The 23,189-nt window shown below is 44.4% G+C and overlaps 1 protein-coding gene across 4 annotated transcripts in view; it reads left to right on the top strand.

The window, feature by feature from the left end:
• The window catches only part of KCNMB2 (potassium calcium-activated channel subfamily M regulatory beta subunit 2), a 259,867-nt gene that overhangs the window by 74,722 nt on the left and 161,956 nt on the right, over nt 1-23,189 (top strand). Inside the window, exon 1 of one of the 4 annotated variants that reach the window (XM_032783551.2) lies at nt 5,955-6,031. The exons of the other annotated variants lie outside the window; for them this stretch is intronic. The gene's annotated coding sequence lies outside the window, so the exon portion shown is untranslated. Of the gene's footprint in view, nt 1-5,954; nt 6,032-23,189 lie in introns of those variants that run through there. 4 annotated transcript variants of the gene reach the window in all.

Here is a 23,189-nt window from a genome sequence, read left to right as displayed (position 1 = left end):
CGTTCTGCCTCCTCCCCAGCAGGAGCTCCTCCTCATGCCTGCTCTCTCACTATGTGACCAAGGAGATCCTACTCACCTCATTACAACTCCTCTAGCTACCTACTGCCAGGAGCATTCCCAGCCCCTATGAGATAGAAGTATCTCCCAACTTCACTTTCCACCTGCATGTCAGATCAGCCTCCACACATAGTCATACTCTTGACTTTTTTCCACTTGTTCACCCCTATCCTGCCTTGGCAATGTGTGCCACTTCCTCTCACTGGCCCCCGACCCCAAAGAGTGGTCAAGAACCTGCACCCAATAAGAAGATAGCTCTGGTCATGGGGTTGGGGGTTCCTCTATTGTGGAACAGGGGAGGAAATGACTCATTCTAAAGAATCCCTTTGGAGGGCTTGTCTACACAAACAATTTGCAGCCAGGCCCTGGATAATATCTACCAAACTTCTGAATAGTAATTATAGTATTAACTCCTGTGTAGGCTGTTTGAGTATCATCCACTCTGAATAGGTTCCTGGATAGTTCATGATGTTTCTCTACAGACAATCAGTCAAGGAAGTGTGTCTATGTCTTCCATTTGAATCTGCCTGATGCCTCTAGAACTGTTATCACATCCCATATACAAATCATTTCTACACTGAGCCTTTAGTGAATCAGGAATATATTGCTTAGGACAAGAAGCTCTTTTTTCCCTTAAAGTGAATTTAGTGCTCATGAAAGATGCTGGATGGACAGGAAGTTCTTAAATTATCCATCAAACAGGTATTGCACTGGTACTTGCTTCTCTTCATTCTGAACTCCATAAGGAGAAATCTGTGCTGTCTCTCAGTGCAGTCATTGGGTATTCCCTTAGTACTGATTTCCATGATCTATCTGTTCTTATTATTTAAAAGAAATTGGTTTACTTGCATCCTCCACTGTTATAAGTTAGGAAATGGCTTTCCCTCTTTTGAAAGGTGTAGTGTGATCACCAAGACCAGTACCAGACAAGCCTATAGGACCATTTCCCTTTTGGCATTTTTGGTGCCAATGCCATGCCCTCAATGGACAGCTTTCACAGTTCCAACGTGTGCATTTAAATCTGCTCTGATCATTACTTGATCATTGAGTGGTTATTTCCAGTAAGTCACAACAACTTATCAAACATTCCTCTTTTACTTTCTGATCCTCTCCTAATTGTGGTGCATACCCATTTACAAGATGGACTGTTACCTCTTCCCAACAAAGCTTAACACTTGTCAGTCAGTCCAACCTTCTGGTAACCTCTATCCCACGCCTCTACATGGTTTTATCCAGAATACCTCCAACGTCATTTCAGGAGGTTGAACTCCCCGATAAAGAGATTTTATTTCTCTTCACCAGCTTTTAGCTTTACAACTTTCCATCTGGTCTCTTGTACACAAGCTATATTTACTACTCTCCTCTTTAAGGCCTCACATAGATCCAAATTTCTTTGTCAGCTTTCCGAGATTCCAGCTTGCACATTTCAGCTTATTCACTCATTTGAGAATGGGAATGAAAGATGAGAATGAAAAAAAATTTAAAGAGTAATCCATAAACATCCTGACTACACATAGGGGCACATAGAGGACAATTGGTTCAAACTAAAGCAACATTGCTAGAAATAGCACATGAAGTCCTAGGAGTGATGAAACTAGTGCTGAAAAGGATAAGAAGGGAGACTTGGGGGTGGAATGCAGAACTTGAATAATCCACTGGGAAACTTGAAGACTGATAAGATGGCATACTTGGAGGCTAAAAAGGAGGCCAAAAGAAGAGTTGCAACAACTAAAAGTAGGACCTATGAGAAGCTATATAACCAATTAGGAGGACATGAGGTACAGTAAACCAACTATAGACTTGCCAAGGCAAGTGAGACAATGCCAACAAATTTGTTTACATTGGAAATGAAGATGGTATATTGCCAATAAATGGTGTATCAATTAACAATGTTTAGGGTGATTTATTTTGAAAGCAAGAAGAATGAGGAGAACCCAGGGGAGGAATTAAGAACTTATAAGACCAACCAGGGCATGATAGATTACATATAGAAGAAGGAGGCTGTAGGGGTGCTTAGGAAAATACAAAGAGAGAAAGCACCTGGACTAGATGAAGTCAGTGGGAATGGAAGGCATCAAGTATTTTACAAGTTTGTTCAGTGATATTCTTAAAATAGAAAAAATGCTGGATGAATAGTATAAAAGCTTTGTAGTGCCTATTTTTAAGCATAAAATAGACATTACACTGTGTGCTAATTACCATTCAATTAAGCTAATACCACATTCTGTGAAAATATAGGAGAAGGTTATTGAAAAGCATCTGCATGGAATGGTGGAAATTTGGAAGGGTCATTTTGGATACATACCAGGAAGGAGAAGCTGATGCCATATTTGTGCTACCAAACTTCAAGGCGAATTTAGAGGTATGGTCTTTGTGAACCTGGGAAAAGCATGTGATCGTGTACCAAGAAGAGATTAAGGGAGGACATGATAGCAGTTTTCAATTACTTGAAAGGCTGCCATAAAAAAAGATGGAGAAAAGTTGTTCTCTCTTGCCAGAGGGCAGGACAAGAGGCCATGGGTTCAAACTACAGTATAGCAGATTTAGATTATCTCAGGAAAAACTTCCTACTGAAACAACAGTAGGGCAATAGAACAGATGGCCAAGAGAGGTTGTGGAAGTTCCTTCACCAGAGGTTTTCAAAAGGAGGCTGGCCATCTGTCTTGGATGGTTTAGACACAACAAATCCTGCATCTTGGCAGGGGATTAGACTAGATGACCCTTGCAGTCCCTTCTAACCCATATTCCATTATTCTAACTAGTTTGGTGGAGTTTGTAATAGAGAAGTGTGCCAAAAGAATATGTCTATCTTATTCAGGAGATATGTATGATGGATGCTCTAACATAGTGAAAATCCAATGGGGCTACAATAGAAAACTTCCAGTAAGCATTGACCTGCATCAGGAGTCAGCACTGAGCCTCTTTTTTTGTCTGCAGTGCTCATAGATGTGATACATGAGAATATACAAAGGAAGCCACCTTGAAACATGCTGTTTGGTGAAGACTTAGTGATCTGTGAAGAAGATTCCAGCCAACCTGGAACAGTAGCAACATAGTTTTGTGCAGGCTGAACTTAGAGGATATGTCTACACTGCACACTAAGCCTGAGCACTGACTCAAGTTGGAGTCCAAGCCCCACTTCCAGCCACACACACAAATCAGTCTGACTCAGGTCTGTAAGCAATCAGGACCCAGGTCACAGGATCCTGCTAGGGGATGGAGGGTCAGGGCCCAAGTCCTGCTGTAACGTAGGTCCAAGCCCTGTCATTTTGCAGAGTGGATGCAAATCAAACCACAGACCTGAGTCAGAAGGTCTGCCTAATGCAGGATAGATGCATTAGCACAGCTGTGAGACATGGGTCCAGTAACTGTAAACCCAGGTTTACAATGCAGTGTGGATGTTCAAACACAGGCTTGGAAATGCTAAGTCTGCAAGCCAGAGTCTGCAGTGTGGACATATTGTCAGGAATCAGGACTTGAGCAGATCCAGTTGGGTTCAAGACCAGAAATAACATACTCCCAAATCTGGGAGTCCCCGGAGAGCTGCCACATCCTGGCGTCCACCTAATGGCTTCTAAAACCTGAGGGGCTGGAAGCTATAAGAGTTATTGCCCCAGTCAAGCACCACCCATGGCAGATCTGATTTGAGGGTTGCTCTGCTCCACCAATTGGTCCAGCAACAGTATTTAAATCAGGAGGAGGAACAGGAAGTTTGTCTGAGCAAAAAGGAGGCTTCCTGTTCTGGCTGCATTGGACCCTGCTTGTGCCTGCCTCCTGCACCCAACCCTATTCCTGCAATGTTCCTAGCTATTGCCTTGCCCCTGCCTTCACTCTTGTTCCAATTATCCTCCTACGGCGTGCTTGATTCTTGCTTCTCCTCTTGCCCTTACACCTAGCCCTCAATCCTCAGTGACCAGCCCTGGCTCTCACCCCAGCCCACAACTTCTGTCCCTTACTCCAGCTTGACCCTTGGCTCTTCCATTTAGCATCTGACCTTGGCTTTGACCCTCAGCTTGCTGGATGCCTGCTCCACCCACTAGACCTGACTCTGGCTCTGACTACTAGGGCAGACTACCTATATTTTAGTCCCTAACATGGGGTCCATAGCAAAGTCAGTCTCTGGGCAACCTAATAAGTGCAGCTGGCCTGTAGTAGGCTGCTTGACTGGTTGGAAGGGTCAGCAGACTGGCTTTTAATCTCAGCAGCAGCAGTGCCTCCAGTCTGACGTGCTCCCTAGGAATTGGGCTGAAGCTATCTATTGGTTTAACATAGGCCCATGATCTCCTATCCAGCAATGTTGAGCTTCAGCTATACAGAAGTGACTCACTAGTACAAATTCAAACCAATGACGCTAAAGGAAAAGTTTCACATCCCACAACCAATCCCCTGTGCCATCTAGTACTCATTAATGATAAAAACTGATACGCATTTTCTCTTTGTTACTGGTTTATTAACCTCTTCATTGCTGATTTTTTTTTTTCAGGAATGAAGGCGGGTGGGTTATTATGCCATCAAATCCCACATCTTAATACAGCTGAATCTATTTTTTTAACAATCTCTACATTGATCCGCCTTGCTCTCTAATTGCTCCGATCATGATTCATTTCCCTGCTTGCTCACTGTGATTGTTTTCATTGTAAATTAATGCTTGTGAAATGTGCTGGATTGAGAGCCCTGGACACAGTAGTTCACTTTTTAACCATTGAACTGCACTGTGTGGACACCAGAAGTAGTAACTTCTCCACCCATTCCTACCAGTCTTTCTTGGCATTGATCTGCAAGTTCAGTCCTCTGGCCTCTTGGCTTCTGCTGCCAGCAAAGATGTTTTTGTGCTGGTGGCTTTTGAAAAGTGGATGTTTATACACTCGAAACCAGACTAGCAACACTGAATAGCCAACCTTTAATCTTTACTGACCTGGGCTGATATTGAACCAGTCACCTAAAAGTGAAAGGCTCCAGAGTCTAATATTCTAAATTTTATCATTTGAAGTTTTGGATTTATATTTACACATAAATCATATCTAAAACAGATGTAGGAAAGAACCCTCCCAAAGCCCCACCTTTTCCACAAATCATTGACTGTAAAGACCATAAAGGCACTCTGTTTATTCTGCTCATTATCATTCTGTTTGTTCTGTAGTGTAGCAACTTGTGCAGTAAGACTGTAAACAGAGATGCTGCTATCTATGAATCATATTCTAATTTTGGTTAATCCTCACACACACCTATGGCACTAAATAAGCAACTGAAAATAAGATCATGTAGATGCTTCATCCTTACTGACTTAATACTGCATTTGCCTTAGAAAACATTGGGAAGTTTCAGATTTTAATCAATACTTTCACTAACTCTGTAGCACAGGATTGGGGTGGATAGGGATTTTGTGGCATGAAGATTAATCTTTTAATTTACATTAGTTCTGGGAGCTACTGTACCTTCCATTTCAAGGAATGAATTTCTCTTTAGTTTCAAAATAATGTGTGAAACTCCTTTCTGCAGAAATGGTACCCTTAGTAAGTTTAAGGATGTCTGATTTTTTTTTCTCCTCTAACATGAGGATTAAAAGCAGTGGGGGGAAAGGGGTTAGACCTATCACTGCATTTCTAACAGACATCCTGCTACAGCATTTAATGAAAACAGAAATAGCATGCCTAGGATAGGTTAATAAATCCTACCTAATGCATGCTTTAAAACACTACAAAACAGCCTTAGCAGAGCATCAGATAACTAATTTCAAGCATGGCTGTCTAGTGTGCCTGTCATTCCTATTGTCCTTCCAAACTATTTCAGACATTTTGAGCAGGGAGTCTTAAGCTATGAGTTAGCAGGGGTTGTGACATTAATGGTCCAAAAAGGCTCAAGGAGGTAATGATGACAGCGTTTAACAGCTGGTGGCAGTTTGGAGGATTCCTCTGGATCTCTGTTTGCTAATAATTAGACTTTGCTCCCGAGGAAGATGTGACAACTACCAGAGGTAGGATTTGCATGTAAAACAAAGGAATCTGTTGCTGTTTGATGCTTATTGTTTATGCTTTGCTCTGTGGGTTTCCAAATGCAGCCAGGTGCAGAGTGAGAAGCAGTAAGCAGAGAGGGGCTGGGGGTAAGGGAAGCCAGGCTGCTTATAATAAAAATACTGTTGATATGACTACGTTTTATGGCAGAAATGCCTTGAGGACAAACTGGTTTGAATCTCTATAGCCTGCTGAGTGTGCGTTCCACGTTGCTTTTCCCATGGAGTACAATGCATAGAGGTCATGAAGAAAACACTTTACCTCTTATCTACCATGTCGCTGGGTTGTTTCTAAGGTTGCGGGGGGAGTTGGGGGGGGGGTCCTAAAATAGGAGAGGGAAGATGTGAGTCTTGAAACCTGTTAGATAAGGAATATATGCTATTAACATGTAAAATGTGCCTGGAGTTTCCCTGCTGTCATGTGAAAAGGAGAAGTGAAGCATTAAAGGGTGATTTTCCTGATCAAGAACTATTTAAAATATAACCTATTGCCATGGGCAGCATAATGGGTCCATTCATTTTGCATAATGAAAGCCTCAGCTGCACTGTTTACATTTAATTGTTTTGCTAGACAAGAACTCTAGTTTCAGACAGAAAAGGTTCTGCCTCGTCCCGCCCCCACCCTCCAACTGTTGTGGCTAGAGATGGAAATGATGTATGTTTAGTTTGATGTTGAATGATTTGGGTGGGGGCAGTGAGGGAAATTAAAAATATTCTCCTTGAAAGGGCTTTTTTTCCTCAAGAGAATGAGTCCAGAGGAATATGAGGTGATATGCAAAGTTATAAGCCTTATACACTTCATTATGTGCTTGGTTTAGCATAACTAGACAGGGCAATGTCAGAAAATCACAGGCTGGGGGTTTTGAGGCAAAACAAAGCAATGTGGATTATGCATCTTCCTTGTTTGGAGACAGGTTGCAAGTTCGGGTATTTGTCATTGCACATGACCCTCACCAAGATAAGTAGCAGGAACTTAATGAATGAATATGCCTTATGTACATGCATATGCAGCATCATTATCATTGGACCTTTCAGTGTGTTTGATCTGAAGATATTGCTTCCTATTTTGATAAATTGCTCTTGCTAATGCATTAAAGTTTCATATCCAAACAATAATGCAAAGACTTTGGAATGAGCTGTAGTCAGTGACAATCGATATTCTGTTTGTGGGACTGCTTCTCAAGGGGCTATTAAAAATGCACTTAAAGGAACGGAGAGTCGCATTTTGCAGTGAGAGGTACAGTACCATTTGCTCTGCTAAATAATAAAATTAGGGTTATGCTATGGCTTTAAAACTACTTTAATGTGGTTGTCATTAGATGTACTTTACAGTCCTGCTGTCAGAAGTTCACAACTCAGAGAAGTGATTGTTTTCATTAAATCTTCATTAGGAGAAAAAATTCAATGTATCAGGAACTTATCAAAGTAATTTGCTTTCAGTCATCATATCAAATGACTTCTTTAAGGAGAATTTCATTACGTTAAAGTACATTATAAGTGGGTCACGATGCAATTTATTTGATAGCGATACTCAGATGACGTTTTAATGACAAAAGTACTGAACTTGTTTGGTGACAGTAAATGCCGTCTTTGCTAAGGAGATGCAATAGTAGCTCTAGCATATTAAGAATCCTGTTCCTCTATATCTGTATCATCTTTTCTGAAATCTAAATTATAACTATTTGGCATCTGAACCAAACAGACATATTTTCAGCTAAATGTGTTGCTTTTAAGTTACAAACTGGGCAAAGGATTATGTTTACTTATGTCATGGATAGCAGTCAGGAAATAAAAATAATAGGGGAAACTTTCTTCTGAAAAACATTTTCTAGGATTTTCTGACCAGCATCAAAGGCCTCATTCATAGATGAGGAATGCCACATAAATGTTAGGGATGTGCAGATATTTAAGGAAATTAAGTGTTTGGGGTTTTTCCCCCTACCTAACTCTTCTCGAACCGAACCTTTTGGCAGAGTTCAGAAATGTTCAGTTAACTTTATTTCCAATTTTGCTGTGGTACACTTTGTGGGGAAGGATGATTGCGTGGTTAGGACACTATCTCAGGAGCTGGGAGACCTGGATTCAATTCCCTACTCTGTCACAGCCTTTCTGTAGGACCTTGGGCTGTCAAATGGGGATAATAGCACATCCCTACCTCTACAGGAGGATAAATATACTAAAAGATTGTGAGGAGATCAGATACTGTGGTGATGGGGGGGCCATACAAGTACCCAGTATCTGAGATTTGAAATGGGAACAAAAAGAAAATACTGTACAAAAGGTGATTCATGTTCTCAGCCTTTCCAACCACAAGCAAGAATTACTGGACATCTTGTGGGCCAGTCTGTTCTCAGAAGTATTCCAGCCAAAAATTCTCCTCTTTCAAAAAGTTCAGCTAGCAAAAAGCATCCAGACTTCTGAGTGCGTGTCAGAACTGATCTCCAAACCCTTCAAGATTTCCCCCATCATCATTCAGACATAGCTTATTATTAGGAAAATTACATCACACAACTCTATCTCACAACTTGTCTGAAAACTGAATAATGTGTTTAATTAGTTTCACCTGCTTTTCTGTTCATGAGTTGTCTACACAAGGATCATCGCATCGGGTTCATATGAAGGTTCATGGTGAAATTGTTTAATTTTTGCAGCTCTATTCAAATTAATTTTCAGCATCATACATTGTATGGAATTCTCTCTTTGGCCACATGTGCCAAGTCCCCACCTTCCCTCCATTCAGTCCCTCTTATTAATCCAGGAGGCTCACAATAAGTGTGTGCATGTGTAACTGAAACAAACCATACTTGTCATCTCCACTGCTATGTTTCGCATTGCATCCCATCTTCTTTGTGTCTGTCTTGTACATTGGAAGAAAGAAAGCTTGGTGCTGGGAGAGGGGCATCTGGGGAGGAGATTGGGAGAACATCATCAACCGTACAGAGGAGGCTGTGAGGGAGGACAGCAATAGTGGTAAGGAGAAGGGGTAGAAGAGGTAACAAAAAAGACAGCTAGGAGGAAATGCATGGATTGGAGATGTGGATCAATTATGTATATTCAGTAAAAGACCTGGACAGTTTTGAATTATAGATCAATATTCTAACTTGAGGTTCTGGTGATATTGGACATTTTCCCTGATGATTTATAGTATCACCACATCCTGTCAATGGAAATAGAACTCCATAATTCACAAATTCCCAGCCCTGTTCTTTATTCTCTATGTAATACATGGACATGTTTTAAGGACAGTGCAAGCAGGGGTGTTATATGGCTCAGCCCTCATAATCCGTGGGAGTAACCTTGTACCTGGGACATATGAAAATCTTGTGACAGTAACATGCTATAAGAAAAAAGGAACACTGTTATGTCGTTAAAAGGCAGTGAGAAATGAGTTTGAGTAATAACTTCTGTCAAGAAGCTTCTCTCCTGGAAAAAAATTCAGCTGTCAAAATGTCAAACTGTTTTGACTTTGTAACAAATGAGGAAAAGAAGTTTATAAAACAAGAGGCCAGTAATTTATGTGTCTTTGATTTACATTTTCTCTATGATTATACCAAGTAGGAGGAAAACTTCAATCTCATAGAGACTGGATATTATTGTCCAACCCACCTTCTGCTCAGGGTAAAATAAAAATCAAGGATGCTGTGAATTAACAGGGTTCTTGTGGCTATACAAACTAGCAATGCTGTGCTGTCAGTTGATAGAACCTTCAGGATAAAAGATCCATCAACCCTCTTGTTGAAGTTTGGATCCAGTCATTCATAGATGCCCCTTATTTGTCCTATGGGCCAGTGATGTCACAGATCAGTGCAATAAATGGTTTTCAAGGTGCCATGATGGCAGTTGCCCAGTTTTCACACACACACACTTTCAGGAGATAGTACAATCAGTAGTTGTGTGAACATATTTTGCCAGTGCACTCGTGCTGAATCTTTATATATTATATTGGGAGGGTGTAAAAAAAAACCTAGAAGAATTAGCAGAACTGAGAAAAACAGAGGATGTGACTAGAAAAAGGACTGAATCATTTTACATGGGTATGAAATTCTGGATCCAAACTCCTCCTTTATTAAAGTTCAGATCCTATTGGCCCTGAAATACAACCATCAGGTTCTCAATGTAAAGCTCCCTGCTATAGACCAGTATTTTAATTATGAATAATGTAGGTGGACACTAATACTGGTTGTATCTTGAGGGGTAATTTTGTGTGGACCATTTTGGCTTAAAAAAAAAATTTAGTAATTTTTTTTTAAAACTGGAAAATACAAAAAAGGTCAAACTGACTCAAATATATCACACTGCTGCAGGGATGGGCCATCTGGTCAGTGCTTTGCTACTTCCGATGCCTGAGATAGTGCAGAGAATTACAGAGCTGACCACCCACCATAAAACTCAGCAGAAACACCCAGGAGCATTTTGGAGCTGCTGCACCTTCTTCTGCCTAGATGTGAGGCCACAGCAAGGTTCTTAAAATACTTGAAGATCTGGACCTGTTTATTAATTAAGGGTTTATTTCTCTGCAAGAGAGAGCATCCATCCAAAGCTCCATGAGTCCTCAACAACGTTTCCAAACTACACTAATCAGTTGCTCCACGAGCAAATAAGCCAGCAACAACACAGAGTATAGCAAAAGTCAGTTAGCCCAACCTTCCCTCCAAATCCCCACCATAGTATTGCACCTCAGTTACCCATTACTCATCTCCCTATGAACATGGCAGAAATGTTGGGCTCTGCAGAGCAATGTGAAGGTTGGCAAACTATTTCTGTTACAGACAAAGAAGGGAAGAGAGTCCCAAAGGTGTGGGGAACTCACTCATCCAAGATCGACATTCTAGAATATCAAGATTATGGTAGTCCAGTTCCAATCACAAATGGATCCTTTGCTGACAATACTTTCCTTTTATAGGTGCTGAGAAGTCCTTACCTGCTAAGGTGGCTGGAACAAAATCACCCAGCCTGCAGAATACTTTCTGCAACATATATTTGGTTTCATCCCATCCTTGCCAACCAGCAGACCATTTCCCACATCAGTGTAGTGACAGCCAGTGCTGACCCCTGTTTATTATCTGCAAGTGGAGCTGGGATTTATATATGTCACACCTCTCATACACTAGGTAGGCTCTAGACATGAGTAAACAATGTTCCAGAGAAATAACCTGGAAAAGACCAAATTGGGAATGGTGGGAAGACTGAGAATGTGCCTTTTGGGGCATATTCACTGCTGGCTCTGATTACCGTCTGATGCTTAAATACCACAGACTATGATATAATCAAAGGCAGGAAGAAGAAAAAAATGTAATATGCTTTTTGGTCTGGGGTTTTCCTCTTTATACGCAGATGAAGAAAGCCTTCTGTATCTGCTAGGTAATAGTTGTTCTTTCAGCTCAGATAATAGAGACCTGTGCTTGTGACATTGAAGGTCCACAGTTCTGTCCCCTTGATGACCTGTAGTGGAGATTTCTATAGAAATGCAGTTGAAATAACTCCATCTTGAATCTGGGAAAGTCTTGCTGAGCAACAGACAGAAAATATAGAAGGCAACAGAATTTCTGAGCTTTGTTTTTCAGTCATCTTGATCTATCTATCCATTGATAATGCACTGACTTGAAAACTGCTTAAGAGGAAGAGTTATCAGTGGTGATGTCGTAGAGGCGAGCAGGAAACTGATGCTGTTATGAAAGTCTCTGTAGTGCATGTTGGCGCAGAAGATGTAACGATATCTGTTGGGATTTACTAAGGATTGCTAGTGTAGGAAGTTAGAATTTCAGAAAAAGATACAGAAAGAAAATCAGTGAAACTGGGCAATCTTTCAATCCATTTAACAGAGCCCAGGCAGTTCAAGGCATGGGAAACAATCATTGTAACACTCAGCAAAGAAAATAAAATGCTGTGGTTACAGATGAACTAACTTAAGAGTCAGCAAATGAAAAGGATAGACCTACTCACTTGTTGTAAACCCTGGTTAATAACTCATCTGGGTAGAGCACAGACTTCTGACAACTTTTTCTCTGTATGCATCCCATGAAGTGGGTTTTAGCCCACAAAAGCTTATGCTCAAATAAATTTCTTAGTCTCTAATGTGCCACAAGTACTCCTCATTCTTTTTTCTCTTTGTGTTTGCTGCTTTATCTTGAGTTGATCTGTCTGGCATTCCACTCTTTCGTACCTGTTGTTGCCCTCCCAATAGTTAATCTTGTCAGATATATATTTTCATCTGCCAAAGAGTGTCACTTGCACCTATCTGTCTTGTCATGATATTTTTCAGGATGTCCATGACCAAATCTTTTTCAGGTCTTAATTAAGAAGATCCAATAATTTTGTATGAAGCTGATTTTGAAGAATTTTACTTCAGGTAAATAGCCTAGAAGAAATTGCTTTTATCTGTTTTTGGTTTCTGCCTTAGACATTTCAAGTAGTTTATTATAATACTTCCCCACACATCCCCCTTCCCACCGCTACCAAAACCATCCACAGCCAGTCCTTTCTATAACTATTCCAATTTTACATAAGGAAAATGACTGGACGCAATTAATTAAAACTTTTTGACTGGGAAGCACATGTGGCTGCTTCTATTCAATGAGAGCTCACAAAAGAACCCTGGTATTTGTGAACAATGTATCTAATGTATTAGGTGTGAATAGGATTTCTTTTTCAGGTATGCGTGCCTTTGTGTTCTCCTTAGTGAATACTTTTATTAGTAGACATATTAAGAGTGTTCCAAGTCAAGCAGAGGAGATCTCACTTAGAAACTCAAAACTTAATAAGTGTGTCTCTCTTTTCTCTCTTACTGAGAGTCTGATGGATTGAGAGTGATGGATTTAGCTGGGACCTGAACTGGCACAAGCCCTCCAAAAACTTGCAGAGTTCTGTCTAAACATTAGAAGTCCTAATTCCGAAGTTTGATCTTCAGAAGGAAAATCTCCATTAATCGACTTTAGCAGTATTAGTAACAGTGATATTTCATCAGGCATAACATTCTTCCTTTAGCACTGAATTAGCTCCTGTGTACAAACACAGAACTAAATTTGAGTCCCAGTATAGGGGGCTTCCAATTTGGGATCAGAGTATGACAGAGTATGACAAAATTCCATTGACATCCATGAACTTGGATTTGATCAAGAATTCAGAGGTACTTCACATACATATAGACATATGTAAACTAAAATCCTGGATCCAAACACCCCTAAGCTTGAGAGTTGTTCAAAAAACAAAGCTAGGTCCAAATTTTGCAGATGTCATTTTGATTTCTGATGGATGAAGCCAACATCATTGAACTTTGGTGCTTCAAAATTCAGATCTGGATCTCAGTGTTGTGGCTTGTGCCCATCCCTAATATAATTTCAACTGACGCATATTAAGAATACAAACTAGAACCAGGGACTATCATAACTAAAAGCAGAATTTTTTTTACCTGCCAGCAATACTACTGAGAACGCTTTTACAGCTTCCAGCCATTGAACAGTTTTACTCTTTATCTGTCAATGGATTTTGTATTGCCTCTAACATCTACACACACTTCACATGTGAATTATATCAGCATAGGAAGATCCCTAGTGGACTTCATAAAGTCTTCTGATTGTCTCCATTCCTTGCCTGGGAAATTGTCCTACTCTTCATGGGCCAGTGGACAAATAGATTTCTCAAGCTCTCTTGCTCACTGGATGACTTGCAATTTCTTCAGCCTGCATTAAGATTTGTGATGTTTTCTTATATTTCTGAATATGCAGAATCTCTGTTCCGACTGGCTCTTTTTAAAAGTCAGTCTCTCTCTCTCTCTCACAGACACACACACACATATCAACCCACTGGTTACAGGGCAAATATCCAGAGGGCACTTATGTACCACAATAATAGGCAAGAACTACCACTGCACAATTGAAAATTTCAGATTTTTATTTATTTGTTTGTTTATTTTTGATTAATGGAAATTGAGTACAGCTAATTTCCCTATTCTCTCCTATGGAAAATCTGTGGGTTGAGTTAGAGAAAGTAACAATAGATACAGTTACATAGATAAAATATTTGAGAACATAACCCCTATTGTCATGTTTTCTCTTTCCATTTAAAATAATGTCAAATTGATCCTCATTTTAGAAGTCAGAAAACTACTGTGTTACCTGTCTGTCTGTCTCCCTCTCAATGGGTTTTCCATAGTGCCCATCACCATAACATCAAGCACAGTGTGTATATTCTATAGTCTGGTTCTGCATATGTTATTGGTTACTGTAATAAAGATCAAACCCTGCTCATCTTAATCATATGAAAATCCCTGTGACGATAATCAAGCTAATTGCATCAGTAAGGCAAGCAGGATTTGGTTCTAAATCAGCTACCAATAGGATCTATATGCTGATAGGTCATAAGTTCTTTTAGTATTCTAAGGCGCACACACACACACACACACACGTGTCACTGTTTTTATCCCAATAAAAGACGTTAGTTGTCTCTGTTGTTGTTCTCCTGAAAAAACTAAAAAGAAAGCTATGAGATTTTCAAAAGCTCCTAAGTGAATTTGAATCACAAGCCACCTTTTCACCTAAGTGACTCTGGAGCACAGGTCCCACTGAATTTCACTTAAGTACATCTGCAAATCCTGCCCAAAAAATGGGCACATGAGAATCTCATGCCTGGCTCATCTGGTCCAGTATCCAGTCTCTAACTGACCAGTACCCGATGATTCAGAGGAAGGTGCAAGAAAAGCTGTTGTGTAATTGTCCACTGTGGGCTAAAGGATTTTTTTAACTCCCCAAGAGAGTGTTTGATTCGTGCCCTCTGAAGCATGAGAGATTATATCCCTTTTTAAAAGTTTATCATATCTAATATATAGATGTTCTCTTTTTTTTTAAATCTCACTAAGCACTTGGCTTCCATCATATCCTGTGGCAATGAGTTCCATGTGCTATGTAAAAAAGCATTACCTTGAATGAGTTTACATGTATTGCTTTTCAATTTCACTGCTTTTCAATTGTATATGACAGAGGGTAAATAGGGTGCCCAGTTTGCCTTCTCAATATTACTATTTTGTATTCACCTGTCATATTCCTTCCTCTTCGTCTCATCTCTAACCAGTCCCAATCTTTTTAGTCCCTCCTTTTATGAAAGTCCCCCTTCACTCTCCTCCAATCATTTTTGTTATTAATCTCTGAACCCCTTTTGTTTTTGCTATCACCTTTTATGAGATTGGATTACCAGAAATGAACACAGAATTCTAGGTGGGGGGCATACAGTTGATTTACATAAGGTCATAATAATTGTTTTCTGTTCCATTCTATGTCCTACCATTTTGATTGCTTTTTCGTGTGCCGATGCATGTTGAGCAAACGTTTCCATTGGGTTCCCCACAATTACACCCAGGTCTTGTTCCTGAGTTGTTACAGTACAAGCAGTTTATAACCCAGCAACGTGTGTGAGTGGTTCAAATGATTTCTTCCAATAAACATTACCTAGCTTTTGTCAGTAATGAATTTCATCTGCCATCATGCTGCCCATTCACCTAACTTGCTAGGTACTCTCTGAAGTTCCCCACAGTCTTCTCTAGTCTTGGCATACTTATATAATTCTAATACCAAAAAAGATTCCTATCATTTATATTCAAATGGGGTGACCTAGTGAGTTATTCTGTAAGGCTACGTCTTCACTACCTGCCGTATCGGTGGGTAGCAATTGATTTCTCAGGGATATATCAATCGCCGAACGCACTTATATCGATTCCAGAACTCCACCAACCCGAATGGAGTTGTGGAATCGACAGAGGGAGCAGCGGACATCGATCCCGCGCCGTGAGAATGGTGAGAAATTTGATCTTAGATACTTCGATTTCAGCTACGTTATTCACGTAGCTGAAGTTACGTATCTAAGACTGATTTTGCCCCGTAGTGTAGACCAGCCCTAAGCTTCAGCAGTCTCCAAGATCTCTGTGAATGAATAAATATCACAGTCACATCTAACTGCGTCTTTAATGATCTTTAGATTTCTTTTTACTGTGATGTTTTCCATCTCTTACATGTGTGTCAGACAACTAAGCATGTCTAGTTGTGCTAATACTTTATCAAAGATAATCAGGAAATAAACTTTACTGCTTTAAAATACTCTGGGCTGGTCTACATTGGGCGGGGGGGGGCGGAAATCGATCTAAGATACGCAACTTCAGGTACGTGAATAGCGTAGCTGAAGTCGAAGTATCTTAGATCAAGTTACCTACCGTCCTCACGGCGCAGGATCAACATCCGTGGCTCCCCCTGTCGACTCCACTACTGCCGTTCGCGTTGGTGGAGTTCCGGAGTCGACAGGAGCTTGTTCGGGGATCAATATGTCGCGTCTAGATAAGACGTGATATATCGATCCCTGAGAAATCGATTGCTACCCACCGATATGGCAGGTAGTGAAGATGTAGCCTCTATCTTGAATTCTACCATCAGGTGTGAACTGCCTTACCCTAAGATCATATGTTAATGAATAGTGTCCTTCAGCTAAGAAACGCAAACTGTTTTGAATAAAAACCACTGTGAGCCTGTGCCTCGCATTCAGAAAAATCAAACTCAAACACTTCTCCACAGTTCTGAAGTGTTAACTTTCTCCTTTTGGCTGATGGTGAGCAAAAGTATGAGATCACACGTTCTGGGTCAGCTACAAACTGGAAAGACTAGAAATAATAACACTTATACTCTTTGGCTTTCTCTACCAATATTAATGCCCTCATTTTCAAACGGGCACTGGCAGCTCAAGCTGACTTTACTGAGAGCTGAATTTGCACTCTGCAAATCATGCCATAAGTAATTAATCTTCACAAGAGCCCTCCAAGGTAGGTAATGCATTCTTTTTATCATCTCCATTTCCCAGTGGAGAAATTTAAGATACAGAGAGACTATGGCCAATTATTTTTAAGCATCTATTCATTGAGTGTTCCTCAGTTTCCCAGATCAGTCACACAATCTCATGTTTTTAAAAAGTGTCCATTAATTTTGGGTGCTTCCATTTTTTTTAAGTGAAGCATCCAAAATTGATGGACACTTTTTTAAATCACAGGTCTAAGTGACAGAGGGACTCAAATTCAGTCCACTAGACCATGGATATAACGTGCCAAGTTTTGTGCAGCTTCATGTGTGACACAATAGCCCATTAATTACTTTGCATACTTGCCCCTAATTGGCACATATATATATAAATTAACATTTATATTGCAGTAACAGCTAAAGACCTCAGCCAGGTTAAGCCTCATTGTGCCAGACTCTGTACAAGCCACAGACTTCAGTTTGAAAAAAGTTGTGTGGATATAATGCTTATGAAAGGCATTGGATTGACACCAGATTCCTCTCACGGGCTCCTCTGAGACATGAGAGGCAGAATCTTATTTTTTGCATTCCTAAGCAGTTGGTGGGAGGGTTTGTGGAAACCCAGAAGTAACCAGATGAGCAAAGATGCCGGTTAAGAGGGATTCTGCTACAGGGTAGCATTAGTCCTCTTCCCCACTAGGGTTGCCAGGTGTCCTGTTTTTGACCAGAATATCCGGTTGAAAAGGGACCCTGGCAGCTCCAGTCATCACCGCTAACTGGGCCATTAAAAGTCCATTTGGCCTAGGGCTGGCAGGCTCCCTACCCAGCTCCGCACAACTCCCGGGAAGTGGCCGGCATGTCCCTCTGGCTCCTAGGTGTAGGGGCAGCCACAGGGGCTCCGTGTGCTGTCCCCGCCCTGAGCGCTGACTCCGCAGTTTCCATTGGCCGGGGACCACAGAGCCCCCGTGGCCGCCCCTCCCCCTAGGAGCCAGAGAGACATGCCAGCCACTTCTCGGAAGCTGCCTGACATAAGCGCTGCCTGGGCCCCACACTCTGAACCCCCTCCTGCACTCTGAAACCCTTAGGCCCCATCCTGGAGTCCCTTCCTGCACCTCAAGCCCATGCCTCAGCCCTGAGCCCCCTCCTGCACTCTGAACCCCTAGACTCCATCCTGGAGCCCCCTCCCATACCCAAACTCCCTCCAGGAGCCCGCATCCCAGCCCAAAGCCCCCTCCTGCACCCCAAACCCCTCATCCCTGGCCCCACCCCAGAGCCTGCACCCCCAGATGGAACCTTCACCCCTGACTTGCTTCTCAACCTCCGGCCCCATCCCAGAGTCCCTTCCCACAGCCAAACTCACTCCCGAAGCCCTCACCCCATCCTGCACCCCAACCCGTCATCCCTGGCCCCAGTCAAGAGCCCCATCCCACACCCCAATGCCTTGCCCCAGCCCAGTGAAAGTGAGCAAGGGTTGGGGAGAGCAAGCAATGGGGGTGGTGGAATGAGTGGGGAGTGGAACCTGAGAGAAAGGGTGGGGCAGGGTCAGAGCCTCAGAGAAGAGGTGGGGTCAGGCGGGGCCTTGGGGAAGGAACCCGGCAAGGGTGTTCATTTTTCTGCAATTTGAAAGTTGGCAACCCCTCTCCCCACTGTGGCCCCCATTAGTCCCCAGCAACTCCTGTTCCACCAAGCTCCTTTCCTCTAACAACTCTCATTCCCCCTTGATCCCCATGTGCTACTCATGTCTCCAGAGTGCTGGAGCCTTTGTTTCTGCTTCCTTCCTTCTCAGCTGCTCCATGCAGCTAGGCATGGCTGACGAAGCAGATAGAGGCCAGAGTCAGAGGCAAAGAGTCCAGGCTGCTTGTTCACTAGGCACCACAGCAGCTTTTTGTGGTGGTCCAGACAAACTGCAGCCTCAATATTCCTGTTTTCCCAGAGCTCAGTTGAATGCATGCAGAAATGAGACAGGGACAGTGGCAGGGCCTACATGCACTAGCAACACATGAGATTCATTACACTTAACAGACCTGCATGCAGCTCCTCAATATTCATATTGCAGTATTCAAACGAACACGCTGAGACCAACCTGTGATCCTTTAATGCAGCAAGAGCCCTGGCACAGAACAGCCTGTCTCCCCTGGAACTGGCTACAGGCGGCGTTAAGATCACTTTGTCTTTCACTTTCTATTTCTCCAACTCATCTGACCACATCACCCTCCACCCCACTACTCGAGGAAAGAAATCCCAATGTAACCCTCGCTTTACAGATGGGGACCCAAAGGCAGAGAAGTTTGGTGACCAGTCCTAGGGCAGGTCACAAAGGGAGTCTGTGTCAGAGCCAGAATTAGAACTAAGGAGACCCAAGCTGCTAGCCACCAGGTCACACAGCTTTGTAAAATCTTGTGTCCTAGCCTGATCCTGTCCAATTCCCAGACTAAAGCAGTCTAGAGACACTGGCATAAAGTGTAGACAATTATGCAATACCTTTGAAGGACTTGCCCAAACTGCACCTTAGATAGTGGGAGAAAAACAGAAAAGAGCATTTATTTCGTTTGCCACAGGAGATCCTTCCTCACTCCTGCTAGAACCTAAAGCTTCCCCCTCACTTTTACAGCAAGAGTGTTCCTGGCCCACATCAAAGGTCCACGTTGTACCCACGTCCCTCCCACTTGCAGGGAATGAGATGGGACTTACTCCGGGCTAGACTGTGTCTGTCAGCAGAGCCTGGGGAAAGGGTTGGTGCATACGCTGCACCGCGCCAGGAGTTGGCTGCTAAAAACGGTTCTGACTCAGAGATATCTCTACTAGGCATTCCCCTCCCTGCCCCCACTGCATCCCCTTCGTTCAGGAGGGTAGCAGTTTGCTTCTGGCTCATATTACCAGCAAATCACAGCAGCTTCTGTGCCAGGTGAGCATAATAATGGGACAAAGCCAAGATTCACCCACTCCCCACCCCCCACTTCCTGTCCACCTGCTCCTAGGAGGGAATAGGCAAACATTTAACACCTGCTTTAACCTGCTCAGCCAGTCCCACATCCAGATACCCCAGATGGGGAAAGGGAGATTCTTCTTCGAGTGCTTGCTCATATTCATTCCAAGTAGGTGTGCGCGCGCCACGTGCACGTTCGTCGGAAGAATTTTCCCCTAGCAACACCGGGCGGGTCGGCAGGCGCCCCCTGGCGTGGCGCCTTTGCGGCACCGTATATATGCCCCTGCCGACCCGGCCGCTCCTCAGTTCCTTCTTACCGCCCGTGTCGGTCGTTGGAACGTGGAGTGCGGCTTAGCTGACCTCCACATCCCTAGCGTTTCACCCGTTCTACATAGTTCTTAAGTTAGTTAGTGTTGTTTTGTAGTTGTTAATAGTTAATAGTTATAAGTATAGTTGTTAAACGTAGTTGTATATAGTTAGTGGGCTGAGGTATACTCCTCCTCGCCCGCTCCGGGACCCAGGCTCATGCCCGGCTCTCCCGGCTTCAAGCAGTGCTCGGCCTGTCGTCGGCCGATGCCAACGGGAGACCCCCACGATCGTTGCCTCAAGTGCCTGGGGGAATCCCATCTGACGGAGAAGTGCCGCATCTGCAAGTCCTTCAAACCGCGGACAAAAAAGAGCGGGACTCCCGTTTAAAGCAGCTCCTTATGGAGGCCGCCCTGACTCCGGCAGTTCCGGCACCGACCGCACCGGCAACCGAAACCACCATCTTCGGCACCGGGGGACGAGCGGCGGTACCGCCACAGCACCGCGGCACCATAAGTCCTCGTCTGAGCAGCCAGCCCGGCGGCGCTCGCTTTCACCTCGGCCGAAGAAGGCGAAGGCTCCTGCGGTCGCGCCTCCGAAACCGCAGTCCGAGCCAGGAAAGCCGTGCCGGCACGCACCACTATCTGCCCCCGCGGCACCGGTGCTTCCCGTACCGTCGACTCCGGCCGGGCAAGGGCCGTCGAGTCCGGTGCTTGATAGCTCCCCGGCACGTGCCGTGGTCGAGCTCACGATCCCGACTACGCCAGAAACCTTCACGACGGCGCGGGACCTGATAGCGCTCACTGAGCCTTCCCTGCCTCAGCCCCCGGCACCGCCGGTGCGGGCGCTTCCCTCTATGGGAAAAGCCAGCGATGCTCCAACCTCCATCTCTCGGGAGCACTGGATAGGCGCCGGTCCCGATCGAGATCTCGGCACCGATCCCGCTCACGCCATGGTTCGCCATCCCGACGCCGCTCGCAGTCCCGGCACCGATCCTACTCTCGGCGCCGGTCGTACTCGCGGCACCGGTCCAGGTCCCGATCTACAGACCGACGCTCAGCACGTCGCTCTGGCTCTCGGCACCGCTTCGACGAAGTCCATCATACCGTCGGCGCACCCGATCCCGGTCGACCTCCCGGCACCGCGCTGGTCGTAGGTCCCGGTCCCGATCTCGGCACCGGTTCGACTCTCGGCACCGTTCCCCGGCACCGACCGTCACTCGGCACCAGTCCTACGGGTTGGTCTGCCCCGCCTTGGCCTTCCAGACACCCTTCCGCCTCCTCGCGACCAGACAGCGTGCTCTATGGGGATGGGGGCCAAGATCCGGACCAGCCCCAGCAGTGGTCCTTCTGGACGCCTTGGGCGTACCATCAAGCCCAAGGGCGATCCTTTCCCGCCGGCGAGATCCCAGCCTCCCCCCATGCTGCTTGTCCCCTAAGTTCCCCCTCCCAGGACCCCTAACCCTCCCCCATTCCTAACTGCCCCTAACTGCCCTCCCTGGGACCCCACCCCCTGTCCACCCCCCCACTCCCTGTTCCCTGACTGCCCTCCTGCCCCCTAGCCACACCCCACCCCCTGACAGGCCCCGCAGGACCCCATCCCCTATCCACCTGCCCCCTGTTCCCTGTCCTCTGACTGCTCCACCCGAACCTCTGCCCCAGCCACCTGACATCTCCCCCACCCCCCCACGATGCTGTTCAGAGCAACAGGAGCTCGTAGCCCACCGTCCAGCCAGAGCCAGCTGCGCTGCCCGCACAGCAGCATGACTGCAGGGAAAGGGGGACTGCAGGGGCGGTGCTAGCCTCCCTGGCCATGAGCTCAAGGGCTGGACAGGACAATCCTATGGGCTGGATGTGGCCCACGGGCCGTAGTTTGCCCACATCTGCTTTAGTATTACCTATTTCCACAGAACCCATCTGTTTATGGTACTGGAGAAATCCAATTTCTAACATCATTTTACAGCCTCCATCATGTTCTACATTTCTTCATGCGTATTCTTTATGTGACTAGCAGCAAAGAGTCCTGTAGCACCTTATAGACTAACAGACGTTTTGGACCATGAGCTTTCGTGGGTGAATACCCACTTTGTCGGATGTATTCACCCATGAAAGCTCATGCTCCAAAATATCTGTTAGTCTATAAGGTGCCACAGGATTCTTTGCTGCTTTTACAGATCCAGACTAACACGGTTACCCCTCTGATGCTTTATTTGACTGGCACCCAATCAGACTCTCTCAGTAGCTCCATGTCTAGTTGGCAGCTGGTATCAAGCGGAGTGCCCCAAGGGTGGGTCCTGGGGCCAGTTTTGTTCAATATCTTCATTAATGATCTGGCGGATGACATGGACTGCACCCTCAGCAAGTTTGCAGATGACACTAAACTGGGAGGCGTGTTGGAGGGTAGCAATAGGACACAGAAGGACTTAGACAAATTAGAGGATTGGGCCAAAAGAAATCTGATGAGGTTCAACAAGGACAAGTGCAGAGTTCTGTACTTACAATGGAAGAATCCCATGCACTGCTACAGACTAGGGACCGAGTAGCTAGGCAGCAGTTCTGCAGAAAAGGACCTAGGGGTTACAGTGGACGAGAAGCTGCATATGAGTCAACAGTGTGCCCTTGTTGCCAAGAAGGCTAACGGCATTTTGGGATGTATAAGTAGGAGCGTTGCCAGCAGATTGAGAGACATGATCATTCCCCTCTATTCGACATTGGTGGGGCCTCATCTAGAGAACTGTGTTTTGGGCCCCACATTACAAGAAGAATGTGGAAAAATTGGAAAAAGTCCAGCAGAGGGCAACAAAAATGATTAGGGGGCTGGAGCACATGATTTATGAGGAGAGGCTAAGGGAACTGGGATTATTTAGTCTGCAGAAGAGTGAGGGGGGATTTGATAGCTGCTTTCAACTACCTGAAACGGGATTCCAAAGAGGATGGATCTAGACTGTTCTCAGTGGTACCAGGTGACAGAACAAGGAGTTATGGTCTACCCTTCTTGATCCGGAGACTGGTTTCGCTGCTCTCGACATGAAGGACGCGTACTTTCATGTTTCGATCTACCCGCTCACGACGCTTGCTCTTCCGCTTCTGGTGCGGGACCGGCACTTACAATTCACGGTCGT

Source organism: Chelonoidis abingdonii, chromosome 8, assembly GCF_003597395.2.
Source record: "Chelonoidis abingdonii isolate Lonesome George chromosome 8, CheloAbing_2.0, whole genome shotgun sequence".
NCBI lineage: Eukaryota > Metazoa > Chordata > Testudines > Testudinidae > Chelonoidis > Chelonoidis abingdonii.
This window is presented reverse-complemented; position numbering and strand designations above follow the sequence as displayed.